This window comes from Passer domesticus, chromosome 4 (assembly GCF_036417665.1).
Source record: "Passer domesticus isolate bPasDom1 chromosome 4, bPasDom1.hap1, whole genome shotgun sequence".
In the NCBI taxonomy this organism is placed as follows: Eukaryota; Metazoa; Chordata; class Aves; order Passeriformes; family Passeridae; genus Passer; species Passer domesticus.
In genome coordinates this window covers 60,571,935-60,591,658 of record NC_087477.1, presented here as the reverse complement: position 1 = coordinate 60,591,658, position 19,724 = coordinate 60,571,935, and the positions used below count along the sequence as shown (strand labels likewise).

The 19,724-nt window shown below is 42.7% G+C and overlaps 2 long non-coding RNA genes across 2 annotated transcripts; one reads left to right on the top strand and one right to left on the bottom strand.

Annotated features, from left to right (window-relative positions):
* Nucleotides 1–9,344: 9,344 nt before the first annotated feature.
* On the bottom strand, nt 9,345–14,307 carry LOC135299366 (uncharacterized). The gene is made up of 4 exons (XR_010361350.1): nt 14,275–14,307; nt 13,850–14,154; nt 10,749–10,929; nt 9,345–10,650 (listed from the first exon to the last, which is right to left on the bottom strand). It is a non-coding gene; the product is annotated as an uncharacterized LOC135299366 (long non-coding RNA).
* Nucleotides 14,001–16,484, top strand: LOC135299365 (uncharacterized). The gene is made up of 3 exons (XR_010361349.1): nt 14,001–14,135; nt 14,337–14,553; nt 14,676–16,484. It is a non-coding gene; the product is annotated as an uncharacterized LOC135299365 (long non-coding RNA).
* Nucleotides 16,485–19,724: the final 3,240 nt, after the last annotated feature.

Sequence of the window (19,724 nt, the reverse complement as noted above, 5' to 3'; positions counted from 1 at the left end):
TATGAAATGAGATAATAAAAAAAGACATAGCTGAGATGGCAGAATACACTGTGGATTGCCATTGGAAGCTGTAGCCCTCTATTCACAAGAGCATGTGTGCCTGTTGTGGTAAAAGATCAACAGAAAAGGCTTTCTGTGGAGAGGCAAACTCAAAGTCCTCAGATCTTTCATCAGTGTTGGACTGTGGTTCAGACTTTCACTCAACAAAGCACTTTGTATATGGCAGTGCTAAATATGTGCTTGGTTAATTCCACTTCCACATAGCACAGGTCCTGGAGTTTGTGCTTAGTTTTGCATTTGCTGAGGTATCTCTCTAATTCTTGAATTGCAGCAAGGGTGTGACTTGTCCAGTCACCAGCAGAAAGTTCATACAAAATTTTAAACTAATAACTGCCCCTTTTTCTACTTTTTAATTGGGTCTTAAGTGGATAACAAGTTTGGGTTTGTGCCAATAGAGCATCTTGGCTGTTAGATGAGTCATGGGGACATACAGACAATTTAATTTTCATTCATTCATTCATTCATTCATTCATTCATTCATTCATTCATTCATTCATTCATTCATTCATTCATTCATTCATTCATTCATTTTTATCCTGGTTCCCTAATGGCAGTGGTGGTGGTCATACAGCATTCCTGCGTGTCCACGAAGGCCAGCATTCTGTCTGGTGGCAGAGGCATGCTGGGATTCCTGGCAGTGCCATCGGTGCCCTGTCTGTGGGAACAGCTTGCTGCCACTGGAGGTTGCTCTGAGGCTGGATTTGGAGGCAGTCAGGCAGCTATTTCTGCTCCAGCAACTCTGCACCAAAGCTGCTTGGCACACAGACAAACACTGTGTGTGACCCTTATGACCAGGGAAAATGGTGGCAATCCTGGTAGGATTTTTTTGTAATATTATTATTATTACTATTTTCTAGTGAGTGTGACCTGCACAGTCATTTATGATCCTAAAAGGGAACCCTTGGGGTGCATTCACCAGGCAAAATAATTTTGAATACCTTGTAAATGGGGAGTTGTGTCACCTGGTCACCTCCCCAGGACCTTCACCTGCCGGTAGCAAAGGCTGTCTGGAGGGCCCCGAGGGAAACCACGGTGCTCACAGGGCCTTGGCATGCCCCGGGAGAGGACTCTGGCTTGTTGAGCAGTGGGATGAAGCTGAGGGCATATGGGAGAAATAGGAGGTGATGGGAGAGAGGAGTGGGCTGTTACAGAGGAGTTCAAACATTGGAGCAGAGGATGCCCCATACAAAGAGGGATGTGTGCATGGCACCCCAGGAGAGTTCTGTGCCTCCTCTACATCCTGTTTGGGTGTGATGCCTCCTCCATCCCTCTCCTTTCCCCCATCATAGACTGTTGGGACAAGTGCTCAGTTTCCTCCATCCAACCCACTTTGTTTTGCTCATTTTTTTCTCTCCTTAGCAGGTGTTTTGGTGCAGAGGTCATCAGTGAGCACAGACAGGTGCTGGTAGCTGCAGGAGGCTCTAGGCAGAGGTGATAAACATCTGTAACTTGCTTACCTTGTGAGTATTGATCCTGATCCAGTGAACACTTCTGGAGCATAGTTAAAAGCAGGCAGCTACCACTTTGTTTAGAAAATTAGCTTTAGGTTCGGGTCTTGATGGGTCCCCTTCCTGGCAATGGAGGCTGGTCAAGTAGTTACTCAATAAAATTGTGTGGAAGCCTGCCCTTTACCATGTTGGTTAACTGGGGAACAAAATGACAAGATGACAGAGACACATCTGCAGTGAAAATCAGAAGGGGGTGTGAATGCTCAAAATGAGCAGATGACCACTACTTGGATGGGAAAACAAAAATGTCAGTAAAATAAATCTCCTGTAAAGGCAAGCAGGTCTCCTATACAGTTTTAAAAGCCTCCGGTGGGAATGTAATTTCATCTGAATTTCCTGATAAGGGGAAATGACTAAACTGGAAGCTGCTCAAGTTTTTCAAGTAATAAGAGCCCAAAAAAAGAGATAGAATGTACAGGACAGGATGTGACTCTTCCTACAGTACAGTGGGGGGTTGGTATTTGAGGGGTTGTGGGGGGTGTCTGTTTTCTAGTTCATGTTTTTTATAAAATGTAGCATGAGTTAAACATGCAAGAGGGAGCTGCTGCTCCGTAGGTGCTCTGCAAAAGTAACTAGTGAAGCTAGGTAAACCCCAAAGCATATGGGGTTTTAAGTCATTTAGGAAAAAAAAAAACAACTCAATTTTTCAAGATAATCTTATAGTCACTGTTCACTCATCCATAGAGTCCATCTGCTTCACTGCACATGATGCACTGTAAATTCTCTTAGCTAATGCCACATCCATAGTTCACAGATGTATTTTTTTCCTAAGCAGATGACCTGCTGGTTAAAAACTGGAGAAGCCAGTCATGGGTCTAGAAACTAAATCAAAACTAACCAAACTGCTAATCTTTCCTTGAAATAACAGAATTTATCAAATTGGGAAAGAAAGCAAGATTTCAAAAATTCCTTTTTTCTGTTACATCTGATTGTAGACAAAACCACTCCAATTACAAGCACAAAAACAGAGACCTGCTATCCACATTTCTGGAAACTATGTGTAGTAATGCTGGAACTGATGTTCCAGGGACCTGGACTTGGGGGTTTGCAATCAAAAAAAAAGGCTATCCCCTTTTTTCAGTGGCCGAGTGCACTTTGGTTGTCTTTGGGGTAGTTCGTAAAACTTTGTGAGTGTGCACAACTCAAAGGGGGTGTTACAATAATCCTCAATATAACAAACAATTTGTCCCTAGGATGTCACCTCCAAATGCACGTTCCTGGGACCACATCTAAATATTGCCTGGTGAGAACAAAGTGGCTATTTTCCCAAAAGATGTGAAATGTAGGGTTTTTTTTTTAAATCTAATTGCAAATTTTTCTTCGGAAAAATGAATTCCAGTGAGTGATTTGGCATCTGTGTGGTGTATTAGTTAATACTAATGCATTGAAGTAGACTGGGTTGCAGCATGGGCTTTCTGTGTTGGACTTTGTGCAATTATGCAGGTCTTAAAGTTTTTCCTGACTGGTACACAATGATAACACTCAGATAATTTCCAGCCTGAGGGTGAAGCTCTCTGAACTGTTTCATGAGCTGATGTTCTGGAGGTTTTCTAGAAACATTTGGCTTGGCTCATATTTGATGATTTTGTGCCCTTCCTGATTCCATGGGTTTATACTGGAGCCATTCTGGGGCAGAGAGAAGTGGTCGTGGTTTGCCATGGTCTCTGGGGAGTGGAAGACACTGCTTACAGAGTCTGGAGAGGGAAAGCCTTGTACTGAAGCCAGACATGACCCTGCAAACCCTCTGTGCCCAGCCATGTCCCAGTCAGGCTTTAGACAAGCTAAATGTGAAGCTGTGTTAGACAGACCTATGAAATGCATTCTGTCTTCTTGTTTTAAGTATTCACAGGTGTTCAGCTGAGTTTAAAATGGATGGATAGAAGGACAGCACTCTATGTAAAAAAGAAGCCAGTTAACACATATCTTACCCATACTCCTAAATGTATTTTATATCTCGTTATTAATTTGAAACAGGTAGGATGACATTAAGAGGGGATCTATGCCACTAACTGATATAATTACAAATCTGTTCCAGTGGACTGAAGCTGAATTTTAAAATTAACTTGCACCCTCACAAACCCACTTCCGACCATTTCTGTTGGAATGCCACCTACATGTCCGGTATGGATCCGTGTGACAATGGCAATGCTGGCAATTAGTGGCAGAGGCCAATCAGCCATCCTGAACTCTCATCCCCTCCACTTTGCTGCTGCCAAAGCTGTTATCTCTCAGGCCATTTGTCACAGATACACCAGAGTACAGCAGTTGAAAAGCCATTATCTCTTTCAAAAGTAGTGACTAATGTGCTTTTGCCCACAGCAATGTGGAAAGTCACAGGAAGATTTTGTTGTAGAATCAGCTGTATTTACCTTGTGGAAAACCAGCTGCATTTTCCTAATATCTTATTAGATAAATAGAGGTCTTTATTTCTTGCAATTTTTTTCTGGTAGCTTTCTTCTCATATTTCTCCTGGAACTGCTGATTGTTATTTTTATATCCTTCTGTCGTTAGCAAAGAGGAAGTTTTAAGGGGTTTTTCCTCTGAGTACACTTGACTGGATGATACTGTCCAGTGTAATTACATGTGGTTTGATAATGAAAACTTTAAAGCACCTTTCAAAAAAAAAAATGACAGCTGATTTTTCTGCCTGTGGTGGCAGCCCATCCACCAAAATGTTCTGCAACACCAGGGCCAGCGGATCCCACCTGGTGGCAATGCACAGTGGTGAATCAAAATCAAAATCATCACAGGCACTCCCTGCACTCCATTTTATACAGAAAAGGATGGTGCTTGTCGTTTATTGCAAGGCTTACCTCATTAAATAATCTTTTCAGACAATGGACTTCTGAGAAACGTTTGGAAAAACCAAACTCCAAGGAGCTCAGGTGGTGTCACTGCCTTTGCAGGGATTCTTTTCATTGTGGGGGATGAAGGGGAAGGAGCAAGCTTTCCATTTGCACAAACTGCAAGTTATCCATGCAGTTGGATTTATATCTGGGAAAAAATCCTGCATTCCTCCAGAATGATTATCTACATTCACAGTCATTGCTTTTCTTCAAGTTGATGTAGGTGTTACAACAACTTCAAAGCTGTATTTTTTCACATGGGGCAGTGTGGTAATAGTTAAATAACTGAATAAGGTATAGGTTCAAATAAACTGTTTATGATGGAATATATTCACTTGATACTTGGTTTTCTCAATATTTCTATCTTGAATGCTTAAAATCTGCTTACAGCATGAATACAATTAAACATGCAGATATTTTTCTTGATACTGCATCAAGGCTCTTCAAGCATGTAGCTGTTTTCACACACTTCCAGCTGACAATAACACTTGTGTGTTGTTACCCCAATAGCTGAAGACTTACATTGTACTTAGTAAACTTTGATGAAAAAAGTGATCAATTTTAGTTCCTACCAGATATAGGCAAGGTAAGATGAATAGACAAATAAACCATTGGATGCAGAAGAGTATCCTAACTTCCAGGAACTTGTATCTGTCTTGGGAAAACTACTTCAACAAGGATTAAGCTCTCAAAAGTTAAATGGTGGAGTTGTAGCACTTCTTCCCTCTTGTCCTCAACCTAGGACATAACCAGTTTCTCAGTCTTGTTCTGCACACCAGTTAAACCCAGCTGTGCCCCCATGGCCCATCCCAGCTTGCCAGGAGGCTGGTTTGGCTGTAGCCAGCTCTGCACAGCTGCCCACTCAGGGCCCTGCTGCTGTCTCTGCACCTCTGCTGTGCATCTGCTACAGACAGTTTCCATTTCTTTTCCCTCACGTTCTGGGGATTTTGATATTTTTAAGCAAGAAATTCTTCTTCAGTTGATCAATACAGCATTTCCCAGCTGCTTCCTGCACATGTGCAGTCACAACGAAGGGCTGTAAAATAACCAGTGTAGCTGCTTGGTGGGCTTTGGGAAGACTCCTGCAAACAGGGCAGCCCTGCCTGCTGGGGGAGTGCTCTAGTAGAAATGGGTGCATAAGAAAATGGCTGGAGCAGCCAAATGTGGCAAAGATGTGTGCATGCTGCACTGAGACTCTTTATTAAAACCTTGTGGCTAGCAAGGCAAATGTAAGAAAGCATGTCTCTCTACAGGCTGCCATAGTGCTTTTCTTCAAGGAATAAGTACCATTTTTATTTATTTACAGTTTTAAGACAATATGTGTCTCTTTTAACAGTGCTGAGCTGAAGCTTAAATAAAAATATCAATTACTTCCTTATTATTGCAGTAATATAAAATAACTTGGACTAGATTTTGAACAATTTAGAACAACACATGAGTACAAAATGTCAGAGGTTTGGAAACAGCTGGATGTTCAAGGATACCTGATGTACACTCACAGATACACAGACATCATTATCAGGCCCCAAATCAGGTACAGAGCCACTGGTCTTATGTGAAAGCACAGGTACCTAACCTTGTTTTTTCAGGTTTTTAGAACTCATCATCACCAGAAAACAACAAAACCCTTTTTAATTGTTAATTGAATCAGATTTAAAAACACCACTGTGAGTCAGAAAAATACTATTTACCTGTGTTTATAAATGGATACATGGGTCACAAACCCATTTAATTTGTGCAGAGAAAGAATGATTTAGCCAACAACCTGACAATAAATGTGCTTGAAACTCAGAGGAAAACCAAACCACACCATTTTTCATGCATTTACCTGCTACTGTGACTACAGCATAGTGACTGTGGAGTTCAGAATGACCAGGCTGAGTGCTGCAGCAAAAATCACCAGAGCAAGAAGCCCATCAGTGTGGAGTCAGTCTGTCTAGAAACACAGCTCTGCAGCAACAGCAGCAGAGCTTGCCCTGCCTCCAGCAGAGCCCCAGGACAGCTGGCTGGGCTGGAGCCAGGCAGCATCGCCGTGCAGGCGCTGCTGTGGGGAGCACAGGGCTGCTGGTGGGAGATCATTGCCTGTGGGGCAGGCTGAGCCCTGCTGGGGAAATGCCCTTTTGAGAGAAAAGATGGCAAAAGATGTTCCTTTTCTGTAAGAGAGGTGCTTTAAAAGCTGTAAGCAGACTGTTTTCGTGAGTGATGCCTGCCACTGTGGGGCAGGAACTGTTGTTTATTTTCTGGTCCTCTTTACAAGATTGACTTCTCAGCTGGATGATGTTACCTTGGCTTCATTTGTCTCATCTATGGGGAAGGAGAGATGGAAACAAACTGCTGTTTCCACAGCCATCTGCCTGGAGAATAACAGATATTTTATCTTAATAAAATAATTGTAAAAAAATCTAAACATTTATTTGCTGGAGGAGAGATGAAGAAAAGGTTTTTCCCTAAGTTTTGGTACCAAATCAGCTTCTCCAGTTATTATAAAATGACTTAAAGGAATAGTCTACATGGTGCTCATCTTCTGGAGATGGTTTCTATGTGGTGGTGGTTCTATACTTGCCAGGATGCTGGCAGCCTGGGGGGCTGCCTCTGAGAGCAGTTGTTTGTGGTCATCTATTGCTTTTGTTGCCAGTTCTGCAGGGATTTGTGATATGATGTGCCACTCCATGTACTTCTCACATGTCAAAAACCTGAATTCCCAGGAAAATTATGGCAGGTAGCTGAACAAGTGGTCCTGCTGGCTCAGTAGTCACCTGCAGCTGTATATAGGATAAGCACCTGGAAAGTAACCTGAGCTTCCTGCTGGAAGGGAGTAGCCAAAGCTAGGTTGGGCTGGAAGGAGAACATGGAATCCAAAAGATTTGTGCATTAACTGTTAGATCAGCTCATCCAAAACAAACATTGTAAAAAATAAACTGCATAGATGCTACCTGCACCAGAAGTTTAACATATGTTTCACCTTTTCTTTTGTATTTAGGCAGACATTGCGTGCCATTATTTTCTGGACTGAGTTTATTGATGGATGAGGACATTAAATAGTTAAAAGGAATTTTTCATCTCAGTGAATCCTTCTCTAGGACAAAATAAACAAACAAGGAAAAATTGCCCAGATCGTGCTCCTACTTTAAGTCATGGCAAGTGTTGTGAGGGTGACTGCTGCCACACAGCTAAAGGACTGAGGCACTTTGTAAATCAAATTTCAAGTAAAGAGATTGGTTTGCGAAACCTCCTCGGCGTGGAGTCACAAGCTGTCAGAGTGTATTAGCATTATGTTACTGGAGTAAAAAGCAAAACAAATTAAGATGTTTAACAGCTGAAATCTGAAACAAAATTGTGTTTAATGCTGAAAATCTTGTTAACATATTTTCAGGCTTCCCTTTCCCCAGATATTAAATCTCAGTGTGTTTGCAAGCATCTTTTTATCACACATAGAAACCCACTGTGAGAGAATGAGAACTCCACCTGACATATGGTAAGGACGGGTGTCTCACCCTGCATGCAAAAGCCTCCTCAGCATTGCTGCAGCATCCAGTAGCACGTGGGAAGGTTTTAAGGACCAGGAGAGACACACAGCTGGAATTCCCTGCGTGTGCAGGGTGACAGAAAGCATTGCATCAACAGCAGCGGGCCCAAACTGAAGATTGCAAATGTTGTAGCATTTAATGTGAGGGGTAATTTGAACTCCCAAACTGTTTTTTCTTTCATATTGGCTCCCACAATGAAAGAACCATTAAGGGTTTTAGTGATCTTCCAAGACTCTGCTTCCAGCAGAAAATTGGCTCCTTCTCCTTGGACACAAGACCAATTTTTAATTGAATTTCAAGAGATGATGGATGTTGTACTTTATTCCAAGTCTATATGCTAAATTAACAAGGCTGTCTGCTTAGTTTCCTCTTCTGAAACCACATTGAGATGAGTTTCTGCTAATTCTCTTACACAGGGCATTAGACATGTGAACGGAGTCCTTATTCAAGAATTGAAATAATAGGCTTTTTTGCCAAGCTTATTACTTTGGGTAATAATTTGAGCTGTGTGGCAGCAACAATAATTTGCTTTCTGAAAAAGGATTATAAGCTGAATTATTTCAAGTAGAATGAAACTAAACATATATTTTCATCAAAGTATTTTAAAAATATTACTTAACTTTTAAACATATATATTGGAGCAGGGACTATTCCATTAGGTGGGTTCATTTCATGTTTGTTTTTTCCTCATACTCCCCTAGTCACTTTTAAAGATAACAGAAAGTCCCTCAGGAGTACTCTGGATTACAGAATAGGTGTAGCCTGCATTAGGTGTATTTATCCAGTTATTAGCATATTAACAGATGCTGTTGATTAGTCAAATATTTTATTTGGCAAAACAGAAGAAATGGTATAAAAGTGAATGTTTTCTTAACTCTGGCCACTGCAGTAAAATTTACATACTACTGTGCATAAAGAAGATGTTTCACAAAGGTAAGCCATTGGGAAGGCAACTTAGAATGAAATTTTGGACAGAACACAGAAAATCTGAAGGCAAAACTTTGACCAACTGGGCAAAACCAGGAACCAGCTCTATTGAGTCTACGTATAGTGTTCTACCAGTGGAAGCTGAGTTGTTTCCTGAAAATAGTGGGGTGTCCCAAAAGGAGGCCACCTGCTTTGAGGACTGTGGTTGGGATTGCTTAAATGGCAATGAGCCTGCAGCTAGGAGCACCTTTGCATGTATGCCTATTCTTTCTAAATTGGAATGTTTAAAAGCAATTGTGTTTGCAATTCTGAAGGGGCCCAGGATGGCAATAAACAGTCATAATGGTTTCCTTTTGGCAGCACAGGCCCAGCAGGTCTAACTTCACACGGAGCTTCTGAGATGGACTGAACAAACTGGCCACAAGGAATGGAGTTCACTCTCCATGTATCACAAAATCTCTTTCTCAGCTGGAAAAAAAGAAACCAATGCAAAAATGCAGCTGTCAGTGTCTTCCTCAAGAGGAAGTCAAATACAGAGATGACATATATCAACTAAATAAAGCAACAGGATAAAAGAGTGTGGTTGAAACAGCTGAGTAATTTGAGCATGGAATAAATGGAATAACATAACACATTTAGCATAACTGAATAATGGCCTTCCCACAGGTGACAGAAGGTGGAAAAACATGTTCAAGTCTTTATTCAGGTGTGAGTGATTATGCTTCCAAACAGTAGCTTGTTAAATAAAATAGTAATAAAAAGCCAATTCTTTTTTACAGCTTTATATTTCAAAAATATTTCAGTGCTCCTTGTGTCAGACACCAGTCTCAGCCTAGTCCTCCCTTGCTTGGAGGTTGCCAGAGATTCCCTTTTTGCTAATGTTTTCTGCTGCAACAGAATGACTCAGAATGAGTCTTAATTATGGCTGTAGCCTGAATGATCCTGCAGACCTCATCATTAGGTCCTGGGAGAAGCTAATGGCTTATCTGTTCTGTATAATAGTTCAAATCTTCTTTTCCATCAGTTTTCCATCAGTGATATCTTATTTGTTTGAATTGTATGCTAGTGAGTCAACTACTCAACCCAGGACTTTAAAAATTTAAAAATATACTCTGGCAACTAAATAGAAAAAAAAAAAAAAAAACATTTTGAAGTTTTATTCTTAGAGCATGAAATTGATGTGAGTTTTGAAATACTGTCTCCTCTGGAGCTGCTCTGATCAGCAGTATCTGATAAGCTTTTATAACTAATGTTAGTGTCACTCAATGACACAAGTGATTAAGCAATTTGTGCCTCCTGACATAGTAACAGAAAACTTATTTCTCAACAGCTTTGCCACTGATAGTAAGCAATCATTTTAATATCTTTTTTTAACAGCCAGCAGCATGGTTAATACCCAGTTTGTTAAAGTCACAAATTCCCTTTAATGATCCACAAATAGAAGTCCTTCTGCTGAAAGCAAATTTTTCTTCCACAGCTCCTTGAAGCATGAGGTGGTGGTTTTGGAGCAGCACAGGCTTGCTGGCAGCAATGGCAGCACCTGGGCATTTTGACACCTTTCATTGCAACTCCCTAAACTGTGAGGCAGTTTGGTTCCTGGGGGAATGGGAGGGTCCAGGTGCTCATGGAAAAGAGAACTGAATGGCTTTCATGAAGAAAAACTGTTTGGGACAATTCATAACCTCAATGAGCAAACAAGTGATGTGTAAAAGCAAGTTTGATGTGCTGCTGGACAATCCCCTGGAGCCCTGCTGCCATTTGTGTGGATGGAGACCGTGGTTGCTGCAACAGAGGATGTAGTTATTGTAGAGGAGAATAAATGGCATTTCTAGTGCACCTGTCCCTTGTAAGAAAAATCCAACACACCTCTAAAGACTCACCTTTACCTTTGTGCAGAAAAATCTGGGAGACATGACTCCCCCCTGGATAGCAGGACACTCCCAGCTGAAATCTGAGTTCTCCCCTACCTGAAACTGCCGCCAAAGGAGCCTCTTCAGAAAGCACATCCCTGGTGGGCAATTAATCACTGGGTGGACAGGAGATCACAGAACCTAAACTGATCTGGGAAATGCAAAAGAGACACACAGAGGAGTTTCTGAGCCTGCACTCTTAGGCCATGGAGAGGTTTTGGCACAGCTGAGTTTCAGTGGGATCAGAGTCCTCCAGAGACACAAAGCAGCACATCTCCCCTTACCTTCTCCTCTGCCTGAGGACTCAGAAAGGAGAATCTTTAAATCATCTGCTCTGCCCACAACAGGTATAGTTTTGCTGGGGGATTTTGGGGAATTAATCTGTTGTATCTATCTCTCATCCCTGCTACCCCAATTAAATGCCTATAAGAGAGCTTTTCTCCTCCTACTTAATTTCAGCTTCAAGATAAAACTAAGTGATTCCCAATGTGTGGTTTTATTATTAAAAGCTATGCTGAGTAGATCCCATTGAAACCAGTATTTGCTGGAACATCTCAACAGCTGTAGGTCCATAAAAATCTCATGCATTCTGGTATGTTCCAGGGCTCCTCATGCTGTGCTAGCATCACTTTCATTTCAAAGCACTGTTGTAACTTTGGTTCTGTTGACCCTTAATCCTCACATACTGCCAATATTGGTGTGTATTGCCATTTTGGGGTATTTGCCCTCCAGATCTTAACAGAGTTTTTTTCTTTAAAACATTTAATTAAGATTATTTACCCACTTCAGCTACTTTTGTTCCTTCACGGGAGTGCTAACGTGGACACAGAGCTCCTCTTGCCTTTCTGTATGTCCACCTGCTCAAGAAGATTCTTCAACTATACCAGCAGCTTTCACATGGACAAGCCTGAGAGTGCAAGAGCAGTGACCTCAGCACTGGCAGGGAATTAAGCCTATAATCTAATGGGGTTTCTTTTTCCATTTCTAAATAATGGGATTCTATTAGACCAAAGTGTAGTCGCGCCATAATGATAATTTATTTTATAGCATATCTGAATTTTGCCTTTTATAAATCATAGAGAATTACAATATGCAGTTATATAATTGAATCTTCTCTTGTATCATTAATATTTTTCATTGGTTAGAGAAACCCCTTTTTGTTCAGAATTCACATATGACTGGATTTAGAATTTACAGAGGGTTTAATATGCCTATTTTTATGTGTTTAAATATTTTCATTTTTATTCTCTTTAAATATTTTGTAAGAATCCTTTAAAAGCAGTTTATACTTACGAGGTTTTGTACATATCATTCTGGACAATTTTAAAGACAAATGTAGCCATAAGTTTGTGTGTATATATCCTAAAATTTCAACAACAACAAAATGTCATGATCTTTGAAAAGAAATAATTGAGGTTAATTGATTCCCACATTGACATTTAAATGTATTAGTGGTATACACCAGTGAAAGTATTGATCAGTGAAAGTAATCAGCTATAATAGGAAAAATTAATCACTTTTGAAGATTTATTTGACTTCAGCTGTGGAATGTACTGTGTCCAGGACTGAAGTTGACCCTGTGTATATAACAGGGGCTATTACCAAACAAAAAGACAAAGACATGTAAATGAGGGAAAGCTGAGAGGGCACATTGTAATTTGATATTAGAATATTGAAATAAGGAGTGGAGTACAGCCCAGGACTTGTGATTTACAGTTCATAAATCCATTTCTGGATTTGAACAGCAACAGTTGATTGAGAACACACGAGAAATTTTTTGGTAAAAAAATTTTGTCAAAGGTCTCACCTTCAATAAATGGAGATTGGCTTCCACTCTGAAATGGGTGAGTTTATGCCAGAAATCTTTCAGAATATTTTATTAACTGAAGCTGTACCACCCAGATATTCTTATTTAAGAGCTCACGTTTTTTTTCAGAATTCAGTTAAAATCCTCACATCAACCCAATCTTGTGGCCATGAGTCTCAGTTTGACTATCTGGTGACTGGGAGTGTCCACTTTTTCTGGTTCTAAGCTAAGCTAAGTCAGGAATCAATCACATTGTTGTGTGTTATCCTACTTTTTTTTTCTCCTAACCAGCTTAGGAAGGAAATCAAGTGATGCAGTCACTGAGAAGTGAGATTACATCAGTAAAAACCTGAAGGGACTGGTCGAAGTTCTCCAGTGTTTTAGTATGCATACTTAGTATTACACACCACAGCACTAATACAAATTATTAATTAAAAAAACTTCTCCACTTCCCTTGAATGATATGTGCCCTTGATCCTTCTTGCCACTTTCCTGTGACTGGCACCAGGTTTGGTAATCAGTGACTCAGGCTGGAAATACTTTAGGACTGCTACATTCCCAGTGGGAATTGATTATGATGGGAGTGAAGGACTTAGACGCCCATCTAGAGCATCCTCTTTTCCTGCAGCAAGACAAAACCACCCACACCATGGTTATCTAACTTTTTGTCTCCATAGAGATAGTCCTAGTGAAAATCAGATTTGGATGTTTCAAGCATCACTGTTCTTAGATAGGCTGTCACATAATGCATTACAAGTGCATGCAGTAGCAGCAGATAGTTAAAACTCTATCTCTTCCTCCAGATGTAAGGAGATTTTGTTATTAAAAATGAAGAGACACAGTCTTTAAATAAAGTATATGACTTTGTCATTAAAGTGAGTTCCTCAGATATTGGCATGTTAGTTGTGGCAGCTTTTTGTTTACAATATTATCTATGGAGATTCCTGAAGTGCTTCTTTTCAGAGTTCACACCTTTTGGTAACCTTCTTAAAGATAATCTAGCACAAATATTTTGGTAGCTCTTTCTAGAAACTGTTTGATATTGTGAAATAAAGACAGGGCCAAGAGCTTCTGAATTCTCCTGACAACACTGTTTTGAAATTATTTCAAATTGTAATGTCATCCTCTTTAAGTTGAAAAAAAAAAAAAGTAGGAATAACCTGCAGCTTGTGACAGCCTGTGGAGTGTATCTGTGAATCTGTGCATTGCATTGAGCTCCACTAACACAGTTATGACAAAGCTCAATGAAAATGAAAATTTCTACCTTGTAGCAACTCTGCTGTCACTCTCCATCTGCAAAGCTGAGACAAACACAGAAGGACTCATTGAAGCTGAATTCTTTCTTGTTCTCTGGAAAAGAGTCCTACAAGGCCACAGTGGTGGAAAGCTGCACACAGCATCACAAAAGGAAAGCAGGCCAGTGCTGAGCCCAACCCAGCCTGTCCAGGGTCATTCGCAAAGAAGCAGGACGAGGGAAGAGATTATTCCTGGCTCCTCTTGGAAATGATCCCAGAGTGTCAGTGACTGCTGGGTGCCACAGCTGGCTGCAGGTAGCTCAGCTTCAGCTCCCTGTCATCAGGAGAAAAGGCAGTGAGCTGGGAAAGCGCAGCCAGCTGGGGCTGGGGCTGGGGCTGGGGCTGGGGCTGGGGCTGGGGCTGGGGCTGGGGCTGGGGCTGGGGCTGCATGAACCTCCTGCTCCCTGCCACGGCCCAAGGTAAAGCAACCCCCACCCTCTGCTCCCCAAACCACAGGTGGGTTTTTAACAGCCCTGCAAGCACATGTGTTTGTGGCTATGCCTTGGGCAGGGACTGCTGCAGGAACTCTCTCAGGAGGTTTCAAGAAGTGGATTCACTTTCGAGTCCCCAAGCTCCACCTGGGCGCTCTGTGTGATGTGTGCCTCTGAAAGGAGCAACCCAAACTTTCCTGAATACCATGTCCATGCCAGATGACCAGTTCTCTTAGCCACAGGTTTCACAACCTCCACTTCTTTTCTGTGATGAATAACCACAGAAATTCATAAAATATGTGCTCTGTTCCCCAGGTAGGCTTTCCTCTTAGGGGAAATCAATATATTGATTCTATTTCTATAGACATCTTTCTGTGAAACAATACTGAAGTGAATGCTTCTGAAGACTCCATCCATGTGTTAAGCCTGATGATAGAGGCCTCAGTGCTGACATCGGATTTCAGATGCTGGAAAGACAGAGTTTTTCTCACTTGTACTTCCCAAGACCACTTGAACTTTTGTCTAATACTGCTGATAGACTTCAAAGGCAATTTAAGCAATCTGTGAAGCAGCAAGAGATGCCACTGGATTCCCTTACTGCCTCTCTTTCAGAAAGAACCGGGAATAAATAGGCCTTAGCCTGTCATACTGGTGTGAAATAATACTTCTTTTTAAGTGCAAATGTTTTTGTTTCCTGTTGATATGATAGTCATGACAAGGATCAATCCAAAAGAGTATTTCCTCTCTCCAAAGGAAATTTTCATCCTAACATATGAAAGCATGAGCTTTATTTTCATGGCTAAAATTTCTTGAGTTGTTTCTGGATTAATTTCCCACAAATCAAGAAAATGGTTTTCGTCTCAAATCATTCCTTGGCCTACATGTTGTGTGAAGCACAAGGGACAAAGGTGTTTTTCTAAGACGAAAATAATCAGATTTAAAATAATTAATTTTCAAATTTTAGTAGCACTCCAGTTGAAGCCACCAGTTGATTTCATAGCAGTTGTTGGGTGATAGCTTGGAAAAGAACAAATTAAACTGGTGGCATAAATAGAAAGTTTCATCTCCCATTGATATATAGCCTTCATAGTGCTGATCTGCTTTACTGATAATGAGGGTAATCTATACATTAATGTTTTTTGACTCTTAATGATTCACGCTAAATGTGCATTGAGAGGTACTGGTAGGTTCCACTTTTATAGGTGTCTAGGAATTAACAGTGAGTTTTGTGTCCCATTCCCCCTCTCTACAATGGGGATGTTTCCATGTAAAGAAACTCCAGATTTTGACTTCAGAAAGAGCTCCTGCTTCAGACCACAGCAGTAAGCTGACAGCCTTGGCTGGGGTCAGGTTCATTCAGGAGATTCCTGCCAGGTACACTTCAACAGTGTCAAAAAAAAAGGTGGGAGGAAAAGAGTATTTAAGAATATATTCTGGTGGACCACTGGCACTTATCATGATAAATAATTTTCCCATTGGTTGCTAACAATTTGATAACTATATTAAATAAGTGCAAATATAGAAAGATTAAACCATTTAGACACATTTACTTATCATTGAAAGGCATTGTTTTTACTAATTGTAGTTTTCCTGTATGCTGGCCTCATATTCCTTAGTAGCAAAATTAATGTTTGCATTGTCATGCATCCATCAAAGAGATTCATACTGCAATCAGGAATTAATTTTTCTCTTTAGGTATTGAAGAGAAGGAAGTGAGAGTGTGTGCAAGAGCCAAATTCAACACTAGACCTGAATTCTAACTCTTGGTATTTAGAAGAGCAAACAATAAAACACTCAAATTGTTCCAAACACACAATGTGAATTTACCTCCGAACTCTTCAAAATGCAATATAATTGTATTGAATTTGAGCTGGATTGTATAATGAATTATCATTTATTTGAACAATGTGAAGGGGTAAACCCGAGGAAAATAAAACCCCCTACATTCATTTCTTTACTGGAGCATCTTTTGGCTTCTTAGGTCCTTTTGTCCAGACCTCCTTGCTTTGTGAGCCCCAGAGAGTATCTTAGTGTTAAGGGTCATCTTGCCTGTTCAGCTCTCACTGGTGTCACTGGTAAGCAGCCTTTTGGCATCCTCCTTCTGCCTGGGCTCCTGCTGGGTACCCCATGGCCTTCCTCTAGCAGCAATCCTTCGGTTCTTTATTTAACTCCTTTTTCAAGCTCTGCCTTTTCAGACAGGAGAAGTAAACTGTATATTTTCAAACTATCCATTTCTACCTGACTGAGCAATCATGAAGGTTGATGAATAAACCATTCCAACTTATCTGCCACAGGCCCACTGGTCCTTAGAAATGAGGAGTGTCATAGACCTCATGGTTCCCCTTGCTGTGGGGGTGACCAGAATATGGACAGCAGTGGCTTGGGAAAAGACTTATGTGTCAGTGACAGAAATCTCCAAAATGGACTAATGATAAGTTTAAATACCCAAGTGGAAATTTGTGATCAGAAATACAGAGGTGATCTTAGCTCTGTGTGAACCATTATTGCAGAGATACTGTACTGTTTGGTACTATCCAAGTATCCCTTCTGCAAGGCATCTTCAGAAACAGGAGAGAGTGGTTCCATGTCTGGAAAATTCATAGAAGTTTGAGCCTTAGGGATTGTGGGAGATGTAAAGAACATAGTCTATTTAACTTACCAGGAAGAAGACAGATCAAAATGCAAACCATTTTACAGTGTGAGAAAAGAGAGGTCTAGCAGATAGACAGCTATGTCCACTGTAGGAAGCTGAAGCCTCTGTATTAGAAATTAAAGCCCAAGTTTTAGCAGAAAAAATAGTGAACCTGGCCAAAAAATAGTAATGTGTTGTCATCCCTTGATGATTTCAAAGCACAACTGTAAGCCATAAAATCTAACCTCATCATCTTCCCACAGCAAGGCCTGTCCAGGAGAGATATCTTTTAAATCGCCCTTGGCTGGTTGGTTGCCTTACTGGAAATACAGGTCTGACCTTCTCTAAAAGCTCAGGGCTTGATTCAGCCATGGTAAAGCAAATTGAGCACTGCAGCTTCTCCGGCAGGAAAACCTTTACATGTAGATCACTATTAGCAGAACTGCTCAGCAGTCCACAGCTGGTTAATTCCTAGAGGCAGTCCATTTACTTTTAACAAAGATATTCTTAGATCGTGGAATCACTTCTGGAAGAAAAAATAAAATGGCAAATTCTGCCCACAATAAAACAAAACATATATTTTAAAAATGCATTCAAGTTGTTTTCCTCCAGAAAATGCACTGCATATTTTGTTGTAGCACTTTAAACCTGATGTTTCAAGCACTTTATTAGCGAAACAGCATTTGCTGCATTTGCCACATTTTTAATCGCGCTCTCCCCAGCCCCCCAGCTATGCAGATGTTGCACGCTGCAGATGACAAGGCCCTTGCAAAGTTTGCTTCTCTGCCAAACCGACAGACATTTTTTTCCCTTTTTTTTTTTTTTTTTTCCACGGACTGTGCCGGAGTCAGACAGAGTTCATCGCCCCGACGCCCTTGCAGCGAACCCGCGAGTGCCCGGCTTCAGCAGCCGCCCTGGCAGGGGCGCCGAGATGAGCGGCGAGCCCGGCTCTCCTCGGGGAGAGAACCCGTCCTTGCCTGGGGGTTTCCGACGGAACGGGTCGCCTGCTCGACCCGGCAGCGCCGGGTGTGCTCAGCCGCCCCGTGCCCCGCGGGGCCCCGGCGCAGCGGCCGGGCCGTGCCGTGCCGTGCCGGGCCGTGCCGGGCCGGGCCGGGCCGGGCCGGGCCGTGCCGTGCCGGGCCGTGCCGTGCCGGGCCGGGCCGGGCCGTGCCGGGCCGGGCCGGGCCGTGCCGGGCCGGGCGCTAAGCGCAGCCCAGTCCCGCTGTGCGGCTCCTGGCCCGGCTGGAGCCCAGCCCGCGGCCGGCCCGCTCCCTGCCCTCACTGTCGGCAGAGGAATTCAGCAGAATGCTGCTCTAAGGGTGGCGAAGGCTCTCTGCGGGAGATTTGCCCTGATTTTTTGGCTGTTAACGGATATCGCTTAATATTGTCCATCTCCAGTTTCCGAGGTAGTGACAAAAGGTCAAATCTGACACATCTTCTCCCCCCAGTCAGTCTGTTTGCAAATAATTAATAAGGGCACAACAATTGTGCCTTTATTAATTATTGTAATGATGGGACGGGCAGTTATGGTCTTCCTGATGCTACTGAGCAAATCTTCTCTTGATGACACAGTTCGGGTTCTGCGACATGCGCCTTGGATCTCACAGAAATAACCCCGAGACCTCCCCCCAAATAAAGCCCTAATAAGAAGTCAGAAGAGCACCGTAGCTATGTTTGGTTTTGGCTTTTATTATCAACAATCAATTAATGGTACACTCTTGGAAAACTATATGCACATGTAGAAATATTTCCCCTTTTAAATAGAAGCATTCATTTTAACCACATATAAATAAATCTGGAAACCCTGAACATAATTTATGACCATTATGCTCACAAACATATTCCAACAGGTAGGGAAAAGAAAAAAAAAATGAGACGACATGCAACCAATAATAAAAATATATATCATTGCCTGAACCTGGTCTCTCTAAACGCAAAGGGAACCGAACCCGTGAGAACCTTATTTCTCCATAAAGACACGCCATAGAGACTACGAGAAGGGAAAACATTATTTATACGGTCAACTAGACAAGTCTGTACTGATATTAACACTATACAGTTGAGTCACAGAACACAGTTGTAGAAAGACACGGAAAAAGAGAAAGCATACCTGGCGACATTCAACTAAGAGCTATAGTTTGTGCCTTGTAAAATAAAATTAGAAAACCCTAACGGAGATGCCTAAAAACTGCGTAGACCGTGTAATAATAATAATTAATAATAATTAATTAATAATAAATACAGGCCGCCCTCCGTGAGGAGCGCGGGCCCTGCAGGGACCGGATCCGCGGTACAGGAAGCGGCAGCGGCCGCCGGCTCGGAGCTGAGCCCGGCGGGGCGCCGGCGGCGGCGGCAACGGAGAGACCCACCGGGGGGACAGTGACACCGGACGGCGGAGGAAGGACCACCCCCAGGCGCGGGGCCGGGGTCGGCGGGAGGGTGGCGGGGTCGGAGGGGAGGAGGGGAAGAAGACGCTTGGTCCCCCCGGCTGACCGTGAAAAGGAACTTAAAAAACCCCCGGGCGAGCAGGGCGCGCCCCTGGCGGCCGGGCCGCCCCGGCCCGCTCCCCGCCCTGCCGCCCTGCCGCCCTGCCCGCCCGGCGGAGGCGCTGCGGGGCCGGCCCCGCCGCCGGGCCGGGAGGGGAGCCGGGCGCGGCCCCCCGGGGGGGCGCGGGGTCCCTGCCCCGCGGAGCCCGGCGCAGCCCGGGCCCCTGGAATTGCTATGGGAGGGCGGCGGACACTAATGAGCGGGAGGGGCCGCCGCCGCCGCCGCCGCCGCCGC